We start from the raw sequence: 23,574 nt of genomic DNA, 5'->3' as shown, positions 1-23,574 counted from the left end.
CCTGTTTGGGAGACCTATTATGGCTGTCCTCAGCACTCACATCCTGCAACAGCCCCTGCCAAATCTTGTCCCAATAATGCTAGACTGCAGTACCTTTTCCCAGGAGGTACATATTATGTGTGCAGAGGGCCTGAAATAGCACTTCATTGTTCTACTGATGACCATGCCAGTATCTTTAATCATGAGAATAAAGTCTAGTGCAGAGTGAGAGAGATGTATTTACACCAAGAATCTAGAATCCATGCTGTCTCTGTCACTCAAAACAGTAACACAGAGAGGGTTTTCAACAAGCACTGTTATGACTCTACCATACTTCAAGTTGGTGTGAATGACCCGAGACATACCTCACTGAACTATATGAAGAGAGACCTGGTCGAGCTCTCTGAGTATGTCTCCCAGGCAGGTATGTCTCTAGCCTTGAGCACCATACTACCCTCGCCTAGAATGATGCCACAGTACAAACAAAAAAGTGATTGATTTCAATAATTGGCTTAGTTTTTGGTGTCATTCCAATGAGATCCAGTTCCTGTCTGCCTGGGAAGCCATGGTTGACAAACCTTGCTGCTTTGCCATAGACAGTTTGCACCTGGCACCCCTAGGCTTTCGGCTGCTGGCAAAGGTTCTTGCCTCCCCCATTGTGCCTTTTTTAGGCAAGGTCTCGAAAACAACATTACCAACGTGAAATTAACCAATCAGAACAAAATAAGGGTCATGCTGCAAAATGCTAGGAGCTTAAACCAAAAAAATGTACTCCCTGTAAGCACTTCTGTCACTAGAAGATGTAGATGCCTGTGCAGTCACAGAAACCTGGTTTAAGGCATCAGAGAGTACCCAGGGCCTGAAAGGCTACAATGCTGTCCACATCTTTAGACCACAAAAGAAATGTGTGAAAACCAAAGGAGGAGGTGTCTCAATCTATAGTAGAGATAAATTCACCTCACGTCTAGTTAGACTGGACAACTCTATGGAGTTACTCCAGGTCCAAGTTATGGTGGGCATGACCCCCATTCAAGTCCTAGCCAGTTATAGATCCCCCTTCATGGGTCACAACACTCATGAAGCCTACTTAACCAAATTGAAGACAATCCACATTTTACCGAACACACTGATTATGGGGGATTTCAATTATCCCACCATCAACTGGGAAACCTACCATAGCCCAAACTCGCTAGCACAAAATTTCCTTGACTTTGTGAATTCAAATGCCCTGCAGCTAATTGTCCATACCCCGACAAGAGGAACAAACATTCTAGATCTAGTCCTCACCAACATGTCAAACAGGAGCACTGCTGCAACTGTTGGATCCTCATTAGTTAAAACTGACCACAAATCAGTCACCTTTGAACTGACACTAACACCAGAACTCACAAAGGGTGAAATCTGACTAAGAAACTTCACCAAGGCAAAACTATACCCTCCTAGATGAAGGTATAAATTCATTCCAAGGTCCACCCCAAGCTGAAAGTAGTAAATACGTCAAAGCTTACACTAAAGCCTTGTACAATCATTTGCATAAGTGTATAAACTCAGCTGTACTAGACAGAATCAAAGCCAGAGCCCCAAGTAAAATCAAGCTGCCATGGTGGACTTCTAGCTTCAACAAACTCTACAATAAATGCAAAAAGTGTTTGTCCAAGAAAACAAAGACAAGGACCCAGCAATGGAAAAGCACCCTCCTCAGCCTTAACAGGCAAATAAGACAACTTGTCAAATCGTCCAGGAGCTCCTTTGAGAGAAACCTAGCAAGTACTGCCAAGGATAACCATAAGGCCTTTTACAGCTATGTATGTAACCTAAAGGGTAGGAGCCAACCATGTTCAGAACTAGTCGCCAGTGGTATCACACACACTGACCCCACAGAGATAGCGAACCTGCTAGTGGATAGGTTTGATGAAAATGTCACTCCCTTATCCCCTCCTAACTTACAATAAATCCTCCACCAAACTCCCCCCCACCTTACATATCTGAAGAGCAGGTCCTCAAAGCCCTGTCCAAGGTAAAGAACACAGCCTCTATGGGACCAGATGCCATCCCATGCTGTCTTCTAAACAGGTTAAAACATGAGCTAGCATCACCACTAAGTACCCTTTTCAATCATAGCCTAACCACAGGGTTTGCTCCTGCAGAATGGAAAACAGCTACAGTTATTCCTCTCCATAAAGGTAGCCTAGCAACAGACCCAGGGAATTACAGACCCATAAGCCTGACCAGCCTCATCTCTAAGGCCATGGAACGTATAATTATGGACTTCATAAATAAAGACATAGGTGACCTCCAAACCATGGACCCTACCCAATTCGTCTTTGTGAAGGACAGATCCTGCCTGTTAAATATGTTGGATTTCTTTGAAAGTGTGACCAAGGCCATTGATGAGGGCAAATCTGTGCACCAGCAAGCCTGTTGCCAGCAGGGTGCCACAGGGGTCAGTGCTGGGCCCCCTATTGTTTAGTATATACCTCTCAGATGTTCAGGTCAAAACTAAAGGGTTGTGGCTGACCAAGTTTGCAGATGACTGCAAACCAGGTGCAATCATTGAACCCACAAATGAAGTCAGTATACTTCAGGATAGTCTCACACAGACAAATGACTGGTGTATTAGTCACGGTCTCAAACTGAATGCAAAGAAATGCATCATCATTCTCTTTGGCACAATGTCCCTTCACACTATCAAATCAATAACAATACCCTAAGTACCCATGAAGTGGTAAGAGACCTGGGATCACAGGTTGACCGTAACCTTAACTTTGACCACCACGTGTCTGTCATTGATTAGGAAAGGCATTGCCTTGAGAGCAAAAGAAGTTTTAACCCCCCTATACTCAGCACTTATCCGGCCCATAATTGAGTATAATGCCTCATTCGGTATGTACTGTACTGAGCTTCTACAGCAATTAGAGAGACCTCAGAGGTTTCTAACAAAGAAAATCAAGGGCCTCCAGCATGTGCCTTATGCAGACCAACTAAAATCCCTGTCACTATACTCCAAATCATATGGACTTTGTAGGCGAGACTTATGCCTGGCCTACAGAGCAACCCAAGACCCAAACCTAATGAACTTACTGCATATCCGTAAATCAAATAGGTCTAAGGCTACCCGTTTCAGGGACTTAAATATGGTGACTTACATAGGACATGCTGGAGGGACAGATTTATCTCCCAGTGACTGCCATGTCTTTGGAACAGACTACCAATTAATGTGAAATAGAGCACTTCTATGACACTGTTCAAGAGGAACCTGGATGAGTGGATGGGACACCATAAATTCTTACCAGGTATACCATGCACAACCCTCCTGGACATGGGCAGTCATCACTAAGTGCAAGCTTGGGTATTGACTTGTACCTCTAAGGACTTACATTGGGTTGAAACAGCTAGGCTTAAAATGACCTGTGAATCGATAACCTAGTAATCTCCTATGATCCTCTTATTACTAAAGCTTTCCACCCTTAATCCAGCTGCTTAGCAGCTTCAGTCACTGGTATACACAACCACACCTCCCCTCTAGGTACTTTTCCTGTGCCTTAACATTAACCCCTGAATCCTACAACTCTTATGGTGTGTAATACCCACAATTTCCTACATTCATGGGTTGACCCTCCATCCAGGCAGACGGTAGTGTGCTATGTCATTGTGATAGAGCCCTAGCTGCACTTATACCACGACATGTGCCTCCGCCTCCATTACAACCACCACAGGGTTTCTTGTTGCTGCTGAGGTCCTGAACAAGGCAGAATGTCTTCCTTAATTCTGTGACTCTCCAAGTGTACTGACAGTTGTAAGCAGTGATACACAGAATGGTACTAACATGTTTTATCATGCTAACAGGAAGCAGTTAGTATAGAAGTTATTTTAATGAAGCCAGATAGAGTCACTGTTTGTGAATCACTACCTGTGCACTATGTGCTATCCATGGATGTTGAAATGAGCCATGCACATCACAGTGAGCACAAAACAGGCCTATATTACTTTGTCAAATCACTATTTAGTGAACACCTCTTTGTTGAACAACTATTCAGTGAAAACACTAACCATCAAACTAACTTTTCAGCAAAAACTTTAATAGGGCAAACTGACAATAGTCTGCCCTAGCGATCTCAAAACCCCCCAGAAAGTTTATCACCTATACAGGTGGGGGGCTATGCTCCCTCCCGCTAACTAAATATACCATCTCTGAGATTGCACTACAGTGGGGAAAAGGGCAAATTCCAGATGGTGACCAACCATCGTTTTGCCCTAGGAAAGTTTTTGCTGAAAAGTTAGTTCGACAATTAGTGTTTGCTCTGAATAGTTGTTTGAAGAAGAAGCATTCACTAAATAGTGATTTGACAAACTGCTAGGGACCCACACAAAACATGTGACCTGTATGCTCATGCATGCAGCACGTGTACATGCATAGCACTGTGGTGCAGCACTATGTTGTGTGATACATAGTTTACAAATATGTGCTGTGCATATGGGTTACCATATTGTTCTTGAGTGGAAGTAAGGAGTGAACATGGCTGCCTCAGCAAGTCTGAAGAGTTGGGTTCTTGCATGGCATGCCAGGAAGAGAAGAAATTCTTCTGTTATTTTTGCACAGGGTTTTCAAGGAGTGCCTGCTGGTCAGTATTGTAGCCCTATGAAGATGGTGTATTCCTGCTACAAACTGGATCAAGTATTGAGTTACATGGGTGGGGGTGAAGTCTCTTCTCTTGACTGTGGACCAGAAGTGTCTCCAGTGGTATGTTAGCATCAGTTACAGAGGTTTGTCACTGCCAGGCGTGCTGGTAACTGGGTACCTGCCTTTGGCAATGTACAATGATTTCTGGAATGACTATTAGAGTAGTACAGGCCTCATCCATGGGCCTCCCGAGGAGTAACCAATGCATAATGTCAGTCATCCTGGGAAATGATATTTGGGTTTTCTGGCCTGACATCCAGCTATGCCAAGACGGCAATCTAGTATCTTCCCACTATTTTCCCTTCCTCCCTTATATGTCATCACCCATTCCTTATTTGTTTTCCAAACCTCCTCACCATACTTATCCACCCTCTGCATGGGTCCATCCATTGATCTCCCCATCTTTAGTCTATACCACCTCTATCTGTCAGTCTGTGTCTGTTTTCATCGTTTCATAGGTTTTATCTTGACATTAGGCCAGTTAACGCCCTAGAAATCTAGCTGCTGTAGGCTCATTGATTCACCAACTATTTACTACCTTTATCCACCAGACTATAAGGGTTAGGCCACCAGACTTGCAGTAAATTTGTGTTTTCCCATACATACATCCACGTTAGAGTTGATTGATAGTGATGGATAAACTTTGCTTTGCAGAAAATGGTAGTTTCTTCCAGAGGTGAAGTATTATATGGAGGAGACATCTGTCATGCCAGCAAGTCCAGTTTATTTTGCAATACAGATATAGGTTCCTTTATCCTGTATTTGTGTCACTACTAGTCATGTAGTCATGGATTAAATAAAGCAGGACTGGGCCATTAACCACTTGAGGGACCAGACATAAATTGCCCTGTAGGAGACAGAGAAGAATGACTGGACTTTTAAATGCTGTGCCTAATATAGGGAGCTTATATCCATGATTTTATTTTCTTTGGGTGAGGAACCACTGTGGATTTTACGCTGGGTTAGGTGTGTGGGCATGGACAAACTGAAGAAACATCTGTATGCTGGATAGACCTAATGAGGGATGAGTAGAAGAGCATGATCACCTCTTTTGAGTGAGTGAAGATACTCTTAGTATTCAGTTAGGAGACATAGAAGGATTTCCTAATGACAGTGGATATGTGGTGGTTAAAGCAGAACTCATTGTCTATGAAGGTGTCTAGGTCTCAAATGACAGTGTGTATTTTAAGGGGGTGCCATTTATGTGGTAGATGTGTGATAGCCCCTTTTGTCAAAATATAAAATGCTACATTTTTTGCATTTAGCTTTAGATTGTGATCCTGATATCACCTGTTCTTCCTATTTAGGCTTCTCTTAGTGGATATGAGTGTCTTCAAGAGAGCTGATGATAGCTCCACGCTTGCAATAGTCCATGAACATGGCAGCCAGAGCCCTTTAATGCCAGGTTTGACATTAGAGAAGTAGATGACAAATAGAAGTGTCCCAAAACAGAACCCTGGTGTACACCATTATTAACAAGTCTCTTGCAAGATGGCGTACCAGTTGACAACCTTATGGGTTACATAGGAATTTATATTGAGTTTGTTCCATTTGTTAAATATTGCCAGAGTGGTATATGGTGTCAAAAGCATTAGCTAAATTGAGATAAGATGTGAGCTTGGACTTACCCTCTTCTTGTACTTCTGTGACTCTTTACTTATTTATTTACTTAAATTTGTTTACTAAGGTAGAACACTGATCTAGCAATGACCAATTACTGACTCAGCCTGGGTTACATCATAATGTAACAAAACAATATGCAGTAAACAAATAACTGTGACTTATGTTTGTGAGTAAGCACAGAAAATTTGAAAAACAATATACACACAGAAAATGTAACAAAGCACATGTACAGTTTCATACGTGGAATAGAAAAAGGAGAATAGCTTTAAAGTAGAAGGTGTAGAAGTGGACAATCTATGGGTAGTAGTAGTAGTAACTAGGCTAGGAATGGTAATAAAGACAAGTAAGATGAAGGAGGGGACCAGGCTGTGTATAACTGGGTCAGAGCAGTAATGGCGTGGAAAGCTGAATCACAGTTTAGGATGAGTGAATCAGGTATGTGTGAGGTAAAGGTACTGACAGATAATGCAGTTAGAGATATCAGTTTAGGTGACATATCCTTTAGATGGACAGTTGCATTCCAACTGTTTTAGTAATTATTGTTTGAATTGTGGCCTAAACAGGGAGTAGTTTATGTGGTCAGTTAAATCAGGAGAAATTGACTGCCATAATTTTGGGGCCAGTAACAACAAACAATGGCTGATGATAGAGTACAGCCTGAGAGAAGAGGTTTGTATGGAAGGATTGGCTCTGGCTTGCCTTCTCAGGTTATAGGCTTGAGTGGCAATAAAAAGTGTGGAAGAGAGAAGGGAGGAGATGTCAAGGTTGAGTATTTTGAAGAGTAAGAAACCATGAAGAAGATTTGACCTGGCCTTACTGGAAGCTACTTAGTCCTTGAAAAAGTAAGGCACTTGTGTTCATTCCATGGCAAGCTAACTACAAGTCAACATATTTTATTGGAAAGGATCTTAAAGATTGCAGTGTTTTTAACAGAGACAGATACAAACAAGGGGAGAACACACTCAAGCTGTGGAAGGTGGGAGTTTTTTCCTGTAACAGCCCTTGCAGAATGTGAGAAGAACTAAATATTTTGTTAGTCCAGAAGAATAGCTGTTAATCTTGGCTGCCAAGTTTTTAACTAATCGGTCAGAGTCTAGGGATTGTCACTTCCCTGTGTCCCTCTTCACAAAGTTCATGATGATGCTTTCCATCCTACCTCTCAACCTTGTAATGCAAGAAGTCAAGACAAAGCCAAAAATAATAGGGGACAAAGGCCCAAAAATACGGACTGATTTTAATTGTTACTCTTATAAACTTAGTTGCTATGTTAACAGGCATTATATTAGAATGCATTGTTTGAAGGATATGACATCTGAAACTCAAATGTATGTTGTTATTTAGTGACTTCAGTCCTCACTGATTTGCCTGAAAACCACAAATTTCATGAAGCACAGACCAAAAATAAGAGGTAAAAATGTGGACATTCTGTGAAAATCTGGTCAGCTGAATGGTATGGTTTCCATCACTTTGAAAATTAAGCTGATGACATTGATAGGTCTATAGCTGTCCTGGTATGTGATGGGGCTTCTCTTGAGGTGGAAAACTGCTACAGCTTTTCAACATATTTCCAGTTTGTATCCATTGGAGATGCTTGGCTGTACAGGGTGCTTCATACTGAGAAAGAAGCAACCCTGCATGTCATCTGAGACTGGACTCACAGAGCTGTTATTTTTGGTCTTGGAGAGTGCTTTTAGTATCTGTTCAGAGGTGATTATGGAAGGGTACAGTTTGGATTGGGAAGACCGGAGAAGGCAGAGGGAAGATGCTGGAGAGGAATTTATCTACAAGGATCTCAGCAATATCCTCAGGGTTTGAGCAGGTGTTGCTATTAGTGATAAGTTCAGTGCAATGCCTGATATTATTTTTGAGGTTCTATACTTAACTAAATAATGCCTTGTGGTTATCCTTGACTGACAAACCAAGTTTTAATTTGTAATAAACTCTGTAGGATTTCAACTTGATTATTAATTTTTTTTTGTTAATCCCTTTGAGGTTGATCATAGCATGCTGAGCTTTCATTCTATCTTCTAGGACTATGAGCTTTTTTTCTTAGATTGTAAAGTTTGTTTATGTTTTTTTTTTTTTTTTAGCAGAGGGGCTTGCTGTTCTCCTATTTCCTACTTTTCTCTGTGCCCCATGCTTTCCCATGTATGTGATTAATAGTGTTGCCACTGTGAGTGCACACCCACACTGGGCTGTCACTAGGTAGTTGTGCTCTCCCTCTTATGGTTGATAGCCACTGTTTGCAGCTGTCTGCACAATGAAGTAGGCCACAGCAGCCTGTCTTACACTGACTCACATTATGGCCGCCTTGCACACTGCTATAGTACTGCTCTTGTCATATGGTAGAACGGTAGTGGTCATCCTGTTATCACTGCTTCTCCATTTTTTTACGTTGTCTTTTGCTCAGTCTTCAGGAGCTATCCCCAACCTGTTACATCGTTCATTAGCCCCATGGTGCTTTGCACAGTAACTTCATTTAGTAGTAACAATTCTTGACTATGAATCCCAGTCAGTGAGTTTGATCAAGTCCCTTCCTCACACAATGCACATGGATCAGTCCTGAAAGTGGATACTTGCAGTCAGTAGGCTTACTTATTTAACCACAAAATATAAAAAATAAAATGAACAATTTAAAATAAATAGATAAAAAATCTGCATTTCTTCCTCAAATTTCACATTAAATGTGGTGTTTGGCTTCCTTTATTGACTGAAGCAAGTTACTTCTATTTAAACTTAATTGTACAGAGCGCCAACAATTCACATCAGTAACCCTCCAAAAGAATGAAAGGGATAACTTAAAAAATAGCCTAAGTAAATAAGGGCTGCACCATACAGTGAGTGAAGTATTAGGGCTAACGTCATTGCAAGTGAAATCTTGGAGGTGGCTGTTAGTGGAGTCAAACCAATTACAGTTTTGAGAAGGCAGTAGCCTAGGTTCAAAGCTACCTGCTGTTTGTAATTTTAATACTATTGTACAGGTCGTCCTGTTTGATAAAATGACTGCAGTTTATTCATTTCTTTTATATGTGAGTTTTTTGTTTTATAAGTGGGTTGTTCATGTTTGGGATACAATATGTTCTGCTTGGCTTTAAGACTTATTGGGACATTCATATTCACACGAGAGTGTTTTTGATGAGAGTTGGTAAACAGCTGTGTGATGTGGTCTTATTTACTTATGCTTTTATTCAGCATTATCCCTTTAATTGTTTTTGGGCATCACTGATGTTAATTGTCAATGCTCTCTGTGTGATTAATTGATGATCGAAGTAATATGCTACACAGTGTTTAAGAAATCATACCATATATGCCTCCAACCTGCTCTATCCTTCTAAGAGTTTTGTAAGACTAATACAGTCATTGGTAGTCTTAATATGTTTGTAAGTACTGTTATGACAGAAGAAAGAAAATTATATCATATTTTTATGATGTATTAGCACAACCACAATTATCAACATTTTTTCAAATCTTAAGTATCTTCTGCTTCCTTGAGAAAGTTTTACTGCAAAAACAAAACAAAAAAAAACCCTCTCAGATGTTCCTTTTTTTCTTTTGTTTTTCTGTGAGGTGGTGGTACCGGGTGGGGGTGATAAAATCTATGACCAGTCACTATTAAGCAGGAAACTCTAGTGAATTAGCAGTAGAAAAGGAGGTGGTGCTACTTTTCTTGTTAGACCCAACATTTTTTATCTCAAAACATCGTGAGCTGTACTCAGAGTAAAGATTTGTCTTAGCAGGACTTCTCTTATTGGTAAGTGACTTCTGTTTTTTTCCCCTTCTTAGAAAACATTTTTACCGCTGCTCTGTGTAATTCTGCTTAATTAGGCATTTTATTTGTATCAAATAGTTACTTTTTTATAACTGTAATGATTTTCTGACTATATAATACTTTTAACAGAGGCATATTCATCAGTCATGTTGGGTTTATATTGAAATTTTCCTGCACAGAGACCAGGAAGTTAGACTGAACTGATAAGACAAATTTAGACTGCACTGAGAAAACATAAATATCAAAGTTTTGCATCTCTTTTATGAAATAGTGAGGGTCCGTCTAAGAAGAATACATGTTCATATCCATTCAGAGCCTTTTATTGACTGTATAACTGACAAAATCAGTTCCACTGCTTTACTTTTGTTCTTTTGGAAAGACAATACACAGTAAATGCAGTACTGCAATGTTATCTGGTTATTCTGGGTTCATAAACTGCAGGAAGAATTCCCAAAAGTCTTTAAAAAGTCTTGCTTCACCAAATACTGTGACATTTTTCTGACTAACAGAATTTTAATTTGAAATATCCTTCAGAAGTGCATTACACTAGTAAGTGCCAAGAAAGTACTATTCTGATGTGAAGGAATTTTGTTTCCCATGGAAATTTATACAAGAAATATGAGTTTGATAAAGCATTTACTTTGAATTATGTATAAACATCAAAGAGCTGCAACTATTTAAGGGATAACAATAGACCTGTACAGACTAATTAACATCTTCTGTAAAATAATTTTAGTGATTTGTATGTCAAAAAATGATTGTCTGACAGACACTTATGCATGTAACAAATACAGATTTTAAAATATATTATCACCATTTTTGTGAAAGCACTAAACTATAGGCACTAGACATTAATGTATTCCTGTAGTGTACCCTGGTATTATATAATTTGCTGTTTGCAGTCAGTAGGGGCACTTCAATGAAAAAAAAAACGTAGTTCTTAGGATAATAAATATTTTTATTATTTGTTTACATTTGACCTAATGTGGATGGTAGTGATGTTTCACTCAGGTCAGTTTTTTTACTGTACTTTATCACAAAGCACCTTACAAAGCAGGGGAGTTCAAAGTTCAGAGAAGCAAATGTTAAACAAACATTAGCAAATGAAAATGAAGTATATATAAAAAAAGAATATATATATATATATATATATATATATATATATATATATATATATATATATATATATATATATATATCACATAGAAAGTTATCTTTTTCATTTTCACAGCAGTGTTGTACACCTGTATTTACTGTTAAATTATTATACGTACTCTAACTAGAGTGATCAGGCATGTTCATAACTATGCAGAGGTCAAATTACAGTACAAAGGAGACCATTTGTATTTTAGTGTTACACCTTGCACATAACTTACTAAAGCAGATATATATGAAAACTACCCTTTTTCTGTATATATAGTGTGTGTGTGTGCATTGTTCTGCAAACAGGACATAAAATAAGACCTTTGTGGTTTTTACTATGGTTTCCAAATAGTCTAACAAATCTTTGATATTCAGAAATGACTGTGACTTGCCCATTATTTGAACAGATTAAATGATGTTTCCTTCCCTTCCAGAACTTCATAACCCCACCCCTGAAATTACCTGTTCTCACACCTTGATGTTGTACCTCTCTCCATAGCAACTCACAATGGTACTACTGATGAAAAATTCTAACGTGTGACTGTTGGTGTGTGATGTCCTTGCCCTCTTGGCATGGTCCCTGTTAATACTGCATCCTAACAGAGGTGCTATCTTTTGGTTTTACAGAATATTCTTGAAAAGCTATTAATGTCTGTGCATAGCAAAAGAGGCTGAAGCAGCTATGGAAACTGTTGCATCATGACAATCAGTGTTGTCTTTAGTGGTGATTTTGTGTAATAGTGTAGAATGATAAGTTGTGAATTCAACAGGATGTTTGTACTATTGTATATGTGCACTTTATATGGTATTAGCTACACAGTGGAACAGTTTAGAATGTGGTTAATAAATAAATGACATTAATCATCTGTCTGATAGAAAACCATAACAATTTCTGCAGTTATATTCTATGAGCAGCGCAAAATGTTATCTCAAATGAGGCTATATTTATATTCTAGTAGCAATAAAAACAGCATGAGAATGGCAAACTAGATCTTTATAAGAATTTTGGAGTGGAGTGTTAATTGAGGATTGTACCAATCTGCAGGTATTGGAGTAAAATATTTAATTAAAACAGCATCTGTTTGCATGTGTGTATGTGTGTGTGTGGGGGGGTCTACACAAGAAATGCTCATGTGCTAGTAGTTGGTGACACACTTTCTTTCATAAGCCAAGTGTTCTGACTCTGTCTAGCCCAGTCTTACTTAACTACTTAAGCCTCCCAACACACGATCCTAAGAAACTTACTGTACAAAAGTTGTAACTCTAACCCTAAACTCCTACCCTTTTCCCAGATGAGTTCCAAACCCAAGTCCTCAGTCCCTAACCCTAAATCTCCACTTCCCCTTTCTAAACCTAAAATCTCTAACTAATCCCTATACCTAAATGTCCAACCCCCTTCCCTGAACCTAAATTCCCAGATCACTTACTAAAAATAAAACTCCCCTGCCATTCTCTAACTTTAAAGTCATCTCTTGCTCCCTAATCCGAAAACTCTGTTCCCACTCTTCAACCCTTAAACTCCTCTCTTGCTCACAAAACCTAAATTCCCCACCTGATGTCTACTTTAATCTGCACTCTCACCCCTTTCTACTTTCTCCCCATAGCTGCCATACTTAACCTTGTTCAGACTGAAATAATGTGGCTGTGTAAGGTGTGTCAGCTGCTTATCCAAACTCCTATTCAAGTTCAAGTATGGCCGGCAGCCTATAAGGGTTACAAGATCCAATCCCTGGCTTTGAAATTGTGGTCTTTGAGTGCTTGGAACCTGAGTGGTTGTAACACAACCATGTGAGAGAGAAAGGAGTGTATGTAAGTGCACATGTGAGTGGTGCTTTACTGAACTACTCTAACCACATGCAGCAAATTAAAGGAAGGTGCTAGTTATCTCTGACATTAAATCTCACTAAACATGGAAAACTTGTGTAACTTAAATTTCAGAAGGAAATTATCTTCTGTACTCTCATTTTGACACAAAATGGGTTCTTCCTACTATTTCACAGCATTACTCTAGTTTCTACTGTTAACATTTAAAAATTATGTAGGTTTGCGTTTTAAGTATTCAGTGCCATGACCAACAGCTAGTCTGTCTTAGAGGGTCACACAGGCCTAACTAATTTAAACCCAGGCTGGAGTGTTCCCATTGGCTACTGCTACTCCAGTGCAGTAGTGGAGTAAGGCAGGAAAGGAGCTTGTATCCCTCTTTTCTAGTTGTAGCAGTAAATGAACAGTTTGAGACCCCAAAATAATAATAATAAAAATAAAAAGTACATCATGAGAATTATATTAAATTGGTGGAGTTTAATTCTTCTTCTTCTGGCTTTTCCCAGTTAGGGGTCACCACAGCGGATCACCTGTCTGCTCATGATTGGCAGTGGAGTTTTACAGTGTCGAGTTGCCAGCCCGGTGCCCAACCTTCCACAGAAGGCACACATACGCACTCATGCCTATGGCCAATTTAGAGTGTCCAATCCACCTACAACATGTCTTTGGGATGTGGGAGGAAACCAGAGCACCCGGAGGAAACCCACGCAACCACAGGGAGGACATGCAGACTCCACACAGAAGGCACCCCAGCCAAGGATCAAACCAGAGAACCTCTTGCTGTGAGGTGAACAACGCTAACTGCTGCACCACCTTGGCCGCCCTAAATTGGTGGAGTTTAATAACGTTATAAAACTCGAAAAGCTCTTTTTTGTTATACTGAACTCTGAATCTGAAGAAGTCACTGTATAAGACAAAAATGCTCATCAATAAAGCTCAAAGAAACAGAAAAGAGCTGACAGTTTTATCATCTGTTTTCAAGCATTTCTTTTTATAACTTACTGGATTTTTGTTGGCTTATGCTGTTCATTTACTACTTTAATTAGAGAAGATGGTGACAAGCTATTTCCCTGCCTTATCCCACTACAACTGGAAAAACAATAGCTAATGGGGGCGCTCCAACCTGTTTTGGAATATGGTTGTCATTTCCAGAATCCCAGTATTTTCTAGCAGTATTTTTCTGCAGTATTTTCTAGCAGTATTTTTCTGCAGTATTTTCTAGCAGTATTTTTCTGCAGTAACTTTTTCTGAATATCTGTTAATATATACTGCTTAATCTTTACACAAACCTACAGTTACTGTTACACATTTCAGGTCAATTTTGTAAAGTTACAGTAACAGTATCATGACTAATTAATATAACATGTTTGTGCCACCATGTGTAATTATCTTCTGGGATGTGTTTGCAGATGGATTTGTCCACGACTAGACTGTAGGCAAGCTATACTTTTTGCAGTTATTTCCACTCGCAAACTATATAAAATCTGCTTTTCACATGCAATTTGCCATACTTTTAAAAAACATTTAGAAGATCGAAGGATCACATAAGCTTCCCATACTTAAGAAATAAGTAATGAGTTATGGAAACAAAAACATAAATACTAAATCCATCCATATTTTATATAGTTTCACAGCAAGGTTCATAGGTCCTTACTAGGGTATTGATCAATGAGGATCCTTAGAAGGCTAACCATGTAGTCCCAAGAAGATTTTTAGCCATTATACTTTAAACACAAATCTACTGATCTTGTGTTTTAAGTACAAATAGCTCAGAACCAGGTAGACATTTACATGTTTCCCCTGTTCATAAGAGACAAAGATGCCAAACCAGAGATGAACTTGTGGCTTCCTATCCGTTCATAAAGATTACATATGGACAGAGTAAGAGACTTAGTTTGCTTTATGTGGTGAGGAAGACGATTCCAGAAAACTGATATTCCCTGTAATAGATATCTATCCTTCCAACATGTTTTATTTATGTTGCAGATGAGCTTAAGATCTCTTGAGTGGGTATTTATGCCACCACTGGACTTCTGGATGTACAGTACATCCAAAAGGATGGTTTGGTTGTCGCAATGTAAGCAAGGCAGAGAGACTGCCCCTCAGTTGCTTGTAAGGTACTGAGAAGAGGGACAGGCCTTTGCGATAGTCAGTGTAGCTTATATGATTTAGGCCCTTGATTTTCTTGATGAGAATGTGTTGTTCATAGGTACGTACCAGGCTATGTTCCCTTGCAGTCCATTTTAAGCTTAACCAGTTTCCCTTTTTGTACTTGAAGCAACCTATCCCATTTGGTTATAGATTGGTGCCATCTATCCCATGGTCAGTAATTATATATTACCCCTAATGAGGATAACAGGGATCAAGCCATAGGTAATTTGAGGTCATTCAGGTTATGTCAAGTGTTTGGACAGGTACATACCAAAGGGAGGATTATACTCAGTGATCTGCATACTAAGTGCTGTAAACAACGGAATGATCACATCTTATGACCTAGATGCCATACCTTTACTAATAGGATGTGCAAAGTACAAGGACTTTCTCACAATAGTGGATACATGGTGACTGAAGGACAGATCATTGTCTACACAGGTTCCCAAATCCCTAATTAGTGGATCAGTTTTCAGGGGAGTACTGCCTATGTAATAGTAACAGGTCATATCATGCTTGACAAAGGATACTATTATACATTTTCTTGGCATTTAGTTTTAAGCCATGGTTTGGACAACAGATATTTGTTTTGGAAAGCCTCTCTTGGAGGATCTTGGTGCCTTCTGGAGAGTATATGATGGCATCGAGTTTAAATTCATATGCAGACTTGGTCAGTAATAAATGCTTAACATTATCTTTTACCGCCAATAAGTAAATGCCAAAGAAGACTGGCCTAAGGACTGAACTCTGGAGTGCACTGCAATTACAGGTCTTTTGAAAGAGTGTTTACCTCTTAACCACTCAGCGCAATAAATCTGGACAAAGCTAGAAAAACAGGGGAGACAAAAGCCCACAAATAGGGACAGATTTTAAATATTGCTCCTATAAACATAGAAAGTTGCTGGAATGATAGAGTTTATATAATTCTATATTTTCTGAAGGATGTGAAGTCTAAAATTCAAATGTCTATCATTATTTATTGACTTCAGTTCTTATGGATTTGCTAGAAAACCACATATTTTATGACGAACAGACCAAAAATAAGAGGCAAAAATCTGGACATTCTGCAAAAATCTGTACAGTTGAGAGGTATGCCTGTGACCCCAATTTTCTGGGTTCCATTAGTGAGCCACTTTGCTATCCAGTGAGTTATGTAGCTATTTACATTTAGCTAGGTAAGGTTATCAACTATACCTGAGTGTGAAATGATATTGAATGCCACTGCAGGATCTAGATATGCAGTGTGTACCTACTTTCCCTCATTCATTGCTTCAGTAACTTTCTTGAAGAAGCCACCTAGGTTAAGTAGATGGGATCTGCCCTTGACAAAACTGAACTGACGTAGGTTGAGAGTTTGTAAGTCCATAATAATCCTTTCCATTCCCTTACAGATGATGTTGGTCACATGTACGGGTCTGTAATTACCCAATATATGGAACAGCACATTTGACTTGTAGGATGTTACTTTCTTCTGTGCAAGAACCTGTTCCCCCCTCTACCCCGTACTTATTTATAATCTGCTCTGAGGTTACTACATCTTGGGAGGAAGGATTAATTCCAGTACTGCAATTACCACTCACATCAGTATGAGGTTACTGCTGATTGAAGGCTTAGTGTCTGTTATTCTAAAAGTGTCTTAGTTCTGGTTTAAGCACTTGGGCTTCAGGCCAGTTATTTTACATTAAGAAGGTTTGTGGTCTGCACTCTTGTGGGAGGAGAGGGTAGATTCTGCCCTTCTGAGCTTGGAATTTCTGGTTAAAGGCTTATTGTTCCTGCTTATTTGAACTGTTTCTTTCTGAAATTGGTGTGCCTTGTTTGCTGTAGCATAGACTAGATTCAGACCTGCTGAAGCTAGCTTTGTTTGTATAACTTGTGCACTAATCTAGGCCAGGTTATCTTTTTTTGGAGAAGGCTCACCTACACCCTAGTGGTAGGAGTGTGCAGCTAGAACTTGTCTGATTGAAGACTGCTGAAAAAGGGCTCAGTTTTGAGCTTTTTTATTGGTTAATTTGTTTAAATCAGTTTGCTTGTTTGCTACTGTTATATTAAAAAAAAGTTCTATATTGTTATCCTGCCTTTCCTGTTACTAGAGTAGTCCAGATGCAGATTTGCTGTACTCAGGACTGTATTATAGTTTCTGAGTTCCCCAGACCTTTCTGTGTTAGAGGGAAGCCTCTCAGCTTATCAGTGGGAATGGTAAGCACTAGGTAGCCTATCTACCACAAGAGGAGTGGTTTCTAACTCCCTTTCAACTTTCTGCTTTAAAAACCCATGTTTGCATGGGTATGCACGCAGTGCAGTGCCCCTAAGCTAGGGTAAACTATTACCGGTGCCAGAAAGTCTGCTGTTCAATTTTTCCTTTAGATCTTGCTATTTTGCTTCTCTGTTGCATTTAACTAACTTATTCACCTAGCACTTCATCTGGCTTCTTGTAGCAATTATTTTAGCACACATAAGTGCTAACAGCACTAAATGTCCTATATAGAAACAGCTCCAGTACTTATTAATAATGACCATCCCTCCTGGCATGGCTAAAGGTCCATTCCCTCTGCTTTCCCTATTAACCTGGTGAACTTTGGCATTCTGAGGCAGTGTAGCAACTGCCTTGTACACAGACAGCCCTCTCCTCTTACCTCCCAACACTCAGATTTGTGAGAGATGCACTTGTATATCCAAACTGGAAGACATGCAGTCTTCAGCCAAGACCGAAATAGCTGGTCAAGAGGTCAAGGTCAACACCTGCACCACACCACATGGAACACATAGCCCTCCAGAACACCCACCATCACAGCTCTCACATAAAAACACAAACTACACACCCACCTTCATGGAGGCTCTCAATAAAAATCTACCCAAACAGCAGAGACCTCCAAATCCGAAACGCACTCGACCACCACAACACAGCACAAATCACAAGACACATAGCTCACCTACACAGTGTGCCCCTCAACCTAAGCTCCTAAGGCAAAACAGCTTGCCCAATACATTAATCCTAGGTGACTTGATAGTGAGGCACACTGATGTCCCATTCACTAGGTTGAATAAGGAGAAGGTAACAGTCAGCTGTCTGTCGGGTGCCAGGATCCGACACATAACACACGCACTCAGGTCACTCTACAACAAGTACAAATATGATTCTGTCATTGTCCATGTGGGTGTGAACAACCTGAGATGCACCTTTCTGGGGGACTACATGAAAAGAGACATGGTGGAGCTCTCAGATTATGTGGCCTAGGCAGGTACGTCCCTAGCCCTGAGCATCATCCTACTGTCGCCCAGAATAATACCGCAGTACAAGCAGAAAATGATTGACTTCAACAATTGGCTACATTTCTGATGTCATTATAAGGGGATCCAGCATCTGTCTGCTTGGAATGACATGACTGACAGACCGCAGTGCTTTGCCGGAGATGGCCTGCATCTGTCACCCCTAGGTTTCTGGATACTGGCTAAGGCTCTTGCCACCCCTATAGTGCTTTTTTTAGGCAGGGTTACAAAGATCAAATTACCACCGTAATAGCTATAAATCAATCTAATCTGAGGGTCATGCTGCTCAACGCTAGAAGTCTAAATCTCAAGATGCTCTCGCTCGAAGCACTCCTCCAAATAGAGAACATCGACATTTGTGCTGTAACGGAGACCTGGTTTAAAGCAGCAGAAAGCACCCCTGCACTAACAGGCTATAATTCATTCCACACCTTTCAGCCCTGAAACATAGACCGAAGCCCCAAAGGCAGTGATGTTTCCATATTCATAATGGATATGCACAACTCCAGACTAGTAGCCCAGCATAACGCATGAGATATGTCAGGTACAACTAACAGTGGGTAAGATAGCGATTCAGGTCGTAGTCTACTACAGGTCCCCAACCATGTCCCAAGACTCTCATTCCACATTCCTAAGCACCCTGGGAACTATTAAGGTCCAACCCAACACTCTCATATTGGGTGACTTCAAGTACTCCTCCATCAACTGGGAAAACTACTCATGCACCAATACACTTGCCCAATGCTTCCTGGAATTCATTAATTCCAATGCACTGGACCAGCTCATTCTTACCCCCACTAGAGGAATCAACATCCTTGACCTGGTTATTACTAACATGGGCAACCGTTGCTCAACACCAATAGTCAATTCCTCCCTGGTTAGATCCGACCACAAACTAATTAACATGGAAATCCACATCTCACCCACACCACCAGCAAAGGTAACCACCATGAAAAACTACTCCAAAGCTGACTTTGGGCTCCTAAAAACAGAGGTGGCTAACTTCACGGCACCGATGCAAATGAAAATTAGGTGCATGACTGCTGAATCATACACCAATGCACTGTACGAACATGTACATAAATGCATGGAACTAGCCATACCCAACAGAACCAAGATGCTCTCCTCCAAAAAAAGGAAGCCAATCTGGTGGTCCCCTGCCATTAACAAACTCTACAACAGAAGGAAGAAACTATTTCAGAAAAAGGTGAAGTCCCAAGACTGGAAAAATTCCCTTATTAGCCTCAACAAAAAGTTGAGATCCCTCATCAAAACCTCTAAAGCTAGCTATGAAGGCAGAATTGCAACAGACACTAAAAACAACCACAAAGCCTTCTACAGTTATATCAAGAATCTCCACGGCAATATCCAGATTTGCTCAGAGTTACTGCACAATGGTACCTCCTATATTGAGCCAACAGATATTGCCAACATACTGGCTGACAGATTCAGTGCCAACTTTAACCCCCACAAAGGACCAATCACAATACCTGAAGAATGCAAGGCACCCAACATTACTGCAGCACAGGTTAAAGCTGCATTTTCCAAGGTAAAGAAGACAGCTTCCATGGGACCCAACAATATCCCTGGCTGTGTTCTACATGAACTACAAAGTGAACTGGTACCACACCTGTGTGCCCTGTTCAATGACAGCCTCACCTCAGGCTTTGTCCCTACAGAATGGTGCACTGCTACAGTCATCCCTCTCCATAAAGGAGGAGCAACTACAGACCCTGGGAATTATCGCCCCATTAGCCTGATGAGTCTGATATGTAAGGCTATGGAGTGCATCATCATGGACCTAATTAACAAGGATATAGGCAATCTCCAAACTCTGGATCCCATGCAATTTGGTTTTGTGAAGGGTAGATCATGCCTGCTCAATCTGGTTGAATTCTTTGAGTCAGTCACCAGAGCTGTGGATGAGGGCAAGGCAGTTCATACAGAACTTCCTCGATCTGGCTAAGGCCTTTGATACCATTCCCCACTCAGGAATTATTGATAGACTCACCAAACTAGGCATCAACCCATATATCACTAGGTGGGTTGGAAACTGGCTCACAGATAGAACCAACAGTGTGAAAGTAGCAGACTCCAAGTCAGACTGCCTACCATTCATGAGTGGAGTCCCACAGGGATCAGTCCTGGGTCCTCTCCTGTTTGGCATCTACTTAGTCCAGGCCAACACAGAGGGACTCTGGCTGACCACGTTCACCGATGATTGCAAGATGGGAGCCATTATTAACTCCCCAAGTGATGTAGACATCCTACAGAAAGGCCTCACTGAGACCAACGACTTGTGTCAAAACCATGGCCTTCAGCTTAATGCCAAAAGATGCATCATACTTCCCTTTGGGAAAAACTCAGTTCCCACTAATTACTACATTGATGGTAGCCCACTGAACACTGAAGGTGTTATAAGAGATCTGGGGACACAGGTTGACAGCAACCTCTCCTTCGACCACCACGTTGCCACTGTGGTCAGAAAGTCATTTTTATGTGGCACATCTCATTACCAAGGGTTTTGCATCCAGGAAGAAAGAGGTGATCATCTCTCTCTACTCTTCTCTCATTAGACCAATTATCGAGTATAATGCGCCCTTTTGGCATGTACCTCACTAAACAACTGCAACAGCTGGAAAGGCCACAAAAGTACCTCACAAAGAGGATCCTAGGCCTTAAACACATGCCCTACATGGATAGACTCAAAAAACTCCAGCTTTTCTCTGTCTCATATCATCTATTAATAGGCGATCTCTGCTTGAATTACAAAGCCATGTCTGACCCAGCCCTGTTAGAAATGTTACACCTAAAGAAATCCCAATCCCTCCACACCACACACTCCAGGGACCTCAACCTCATTACCACAATCAACAGAACATGCTTGAGGGACAGGTTCATAACCCAGAGACTGCCCATGCTTTGGAATAGACTTCCCATACATGTTAAGCAGAGCATGTTACTGGCTGTTTTCAAGAGAAATCTTGATGAGTGGATGGGAAATAGAAAGTTCACCCCAGGGATCATTCCAGTGGCTCTACTTGATAGAAGCACCGGCAGGAACTAACGGCAGCATGATGCCAGGGCACTTATGTGGGCTAGGCTTGTAAAGGCTCCAGGGCTGTTGGCCTAGTACACTCCTATGAACCTATGTGTTCTGTGGCCAGCAATCAAAATTACATCTCTGTAGTGCCATTTCTAATCACTGATTGAGTCAAAGAGTTAAGATACAGCCTAAATAAACTTGTTAAACTGAATGATCCATATGAACTGACTGACCCATAAGACATGCTTTTGTTTATTATAAAAATAAATGCATAGGACTGGCATGTAAAGTTTTCAGAAAAAAAGCACAATTTAGCAGTCATTAGCTTGTTTCCACATTTAAACTTAGTTTGCAAATGTTGTTCTTGAGTGGGATATCTTCTGTGTAGACTCTGTATGTTATTGTCCATGTTTCTTTCTGGGTTTTCCCTGGGAGCTTTGATTTCTTCACATGTCCTAAAGATAAGTGAATTGCTGATGCTTTAGATTGACTTCAGAACAAAAGACCATCCAGAGTAAAGGTGTAGCTGTAAAACAACCAATAGTCCAAGAACAAAGCAGCTAACACCAGCGTAAGACAAAAATACTTTAATAGCAGTAAAGCTTTCAGATATCAAATATCCTTCCTCAGTGCTTAATAACATTCACCACAAAAATTACAGTTTAAATACATACATCAATTAATCTAACTAATACATCAATTAAACTAATTCCCTAGCTAAACATGTTCAAGAGAATGTAACTCATAATTTTAAGTTCAGGGTCATAGAAGTCATGACAAAATCCTTTAGAAGGGGAGACCTAAATATACAGTTAGAAAACATTGAACTTCAATGGATGTTATGCTTACAAGCTGAACACCTACCAGGTTTAAATCAATTTGTTTCTATTAAACCTGTTTTAAAATTAAAACAAAAGGCTGTTTAATGTAATATGTTAATATAATGTTTTGTTTTATTTTATTTAATTTTTTGATGAACTCTAAATGAGCTTTCTTAGATGATTTTTATATTGTTTATATATTATATACACTGCACATTTTTAAGGATTCTTTAAGGATTGATTTATATAATTATTTGATTGGCTGTGTGATTTAATTGATGTATGTATTTAAACTGTGATTTTTGTGGTGAATGTTATTAAGCACTGAGGAAGGATATTTGATATCCAAATGCTTTGCTGCTATTAAAGTATTTTCATCTTACATTGGTGTTAGCTGCTTTGTTCTTGGACTGATACATTAGATTGCCCTTAGGTGTGTGAGTTGAGTGAATGTGTGTTAGTTTGGTTTTGTGTGTGTGTGTGTGTGTGTGTGTGTGTGTGTGTGTGTGTGTGTGTGTGTGTGTGTGTGCCCGCATACATGCGCGTATGTGTTGTGACAACTGGGGAGAGATGGGCGAAGGCTGCCAGCCTAGTCAAATAGAATTTGATATATAATTCTGGCATTTGTAAATAAATGTAAAATACAGGCATGTTTTCTTGTATAAAAGAATACTGTGAAATGTGGAACTGCAAAATATGTAACAACATTGCACTCTACTGGCCCAGTGAAGCATGTTGTGACCCTTTCATGTTAGAATTTGGCTCTATTGAGTCTAGATGAAGGTTTCATGCCCATTGTTTTAAGGCTAAAGTTTATGACCAGAATTTACATGTGGATGGTGCTTTACTGCTCTAGTTTATGTTAGAGTATACATGCAAAATGACTTGTTTTGCTGTAAGTTTATGAGCAGGTGTTAGATTGCTAAATAATGCAGTTTGTTTGCTTGGGAAAACCTAAGTGTCAACATGGTAATATGGGAGGGACCCAGCAGACCTGTTTTGTTAGTAATGTTTAAATGCTGTTTTCTCACAAGAGATGTGAAGCATTTTGATCTTGATATCTAACTTAACAACACTCTGCCTTATGCTCACATGTAAGTTTTAGCACTGTGATTTCTTGTAGGAATAGTTAAAGCTAGTAAAGATTAATTAGGTATTTTTCTTTGAAATCAGACCTGTCCTACTGTATTATTTTAAGTTTCTGTGTGATCTCTGAACTCTTAGATATATCTGTGGTGTAGTAGTTTTGTCTTGTGTTTTAATTATTTATTAT

The 23,574-nt window shown here is 40.0% G+C and overlaps 1 protein-coding gene across 2 annotated transcripts in view; it reads left to right on the top strand.

Moving 5' to 3' along the window:
- Positions 1–23,574, top strand: part of LOC122797960 (interleukin-3 receptor class 2 subunit beta-like) — an 836,628-nt gene that overhangs the window by 28,643 nt on the left and 784,411 nt on the right. Inside the window, exon 1 of one of the 2 annotated variants that reach the window (XM_044066503.1) lies at positions 9,986–10,034. The exons of the other annotated variant lie outside the window; for it this stretch is intronic. The gene's annotated coding sequence lies outside the window, so the exon portion shown is untranslated. Of the gene's footprint in view, positions 1–9,985; positions 10,035–23,574 lie in introns of those variants that run through there. 2 annotated transcript variants of the gene reach the window in all.

Source organism: Protopterus annectens, chromosome 1.part0, assembly GCF_019279795.1.
Source record: "Protopterus annectens isolate FY-2018-M chromosome 1.part0, PAN1.0, whole genome shotgun sequence".
Classification (NCBI taxonomy): Eukaryota; Metazoa; Chordata; order Ceratodontiformes; family Protopteridae; genus Protopterus; species Protopterus annectens.
The sequence above is the reverse complement of the archived record's forward strand: the minus strand, read 5'-3'. Positions and strand labels throughout refer to the sequence as shown.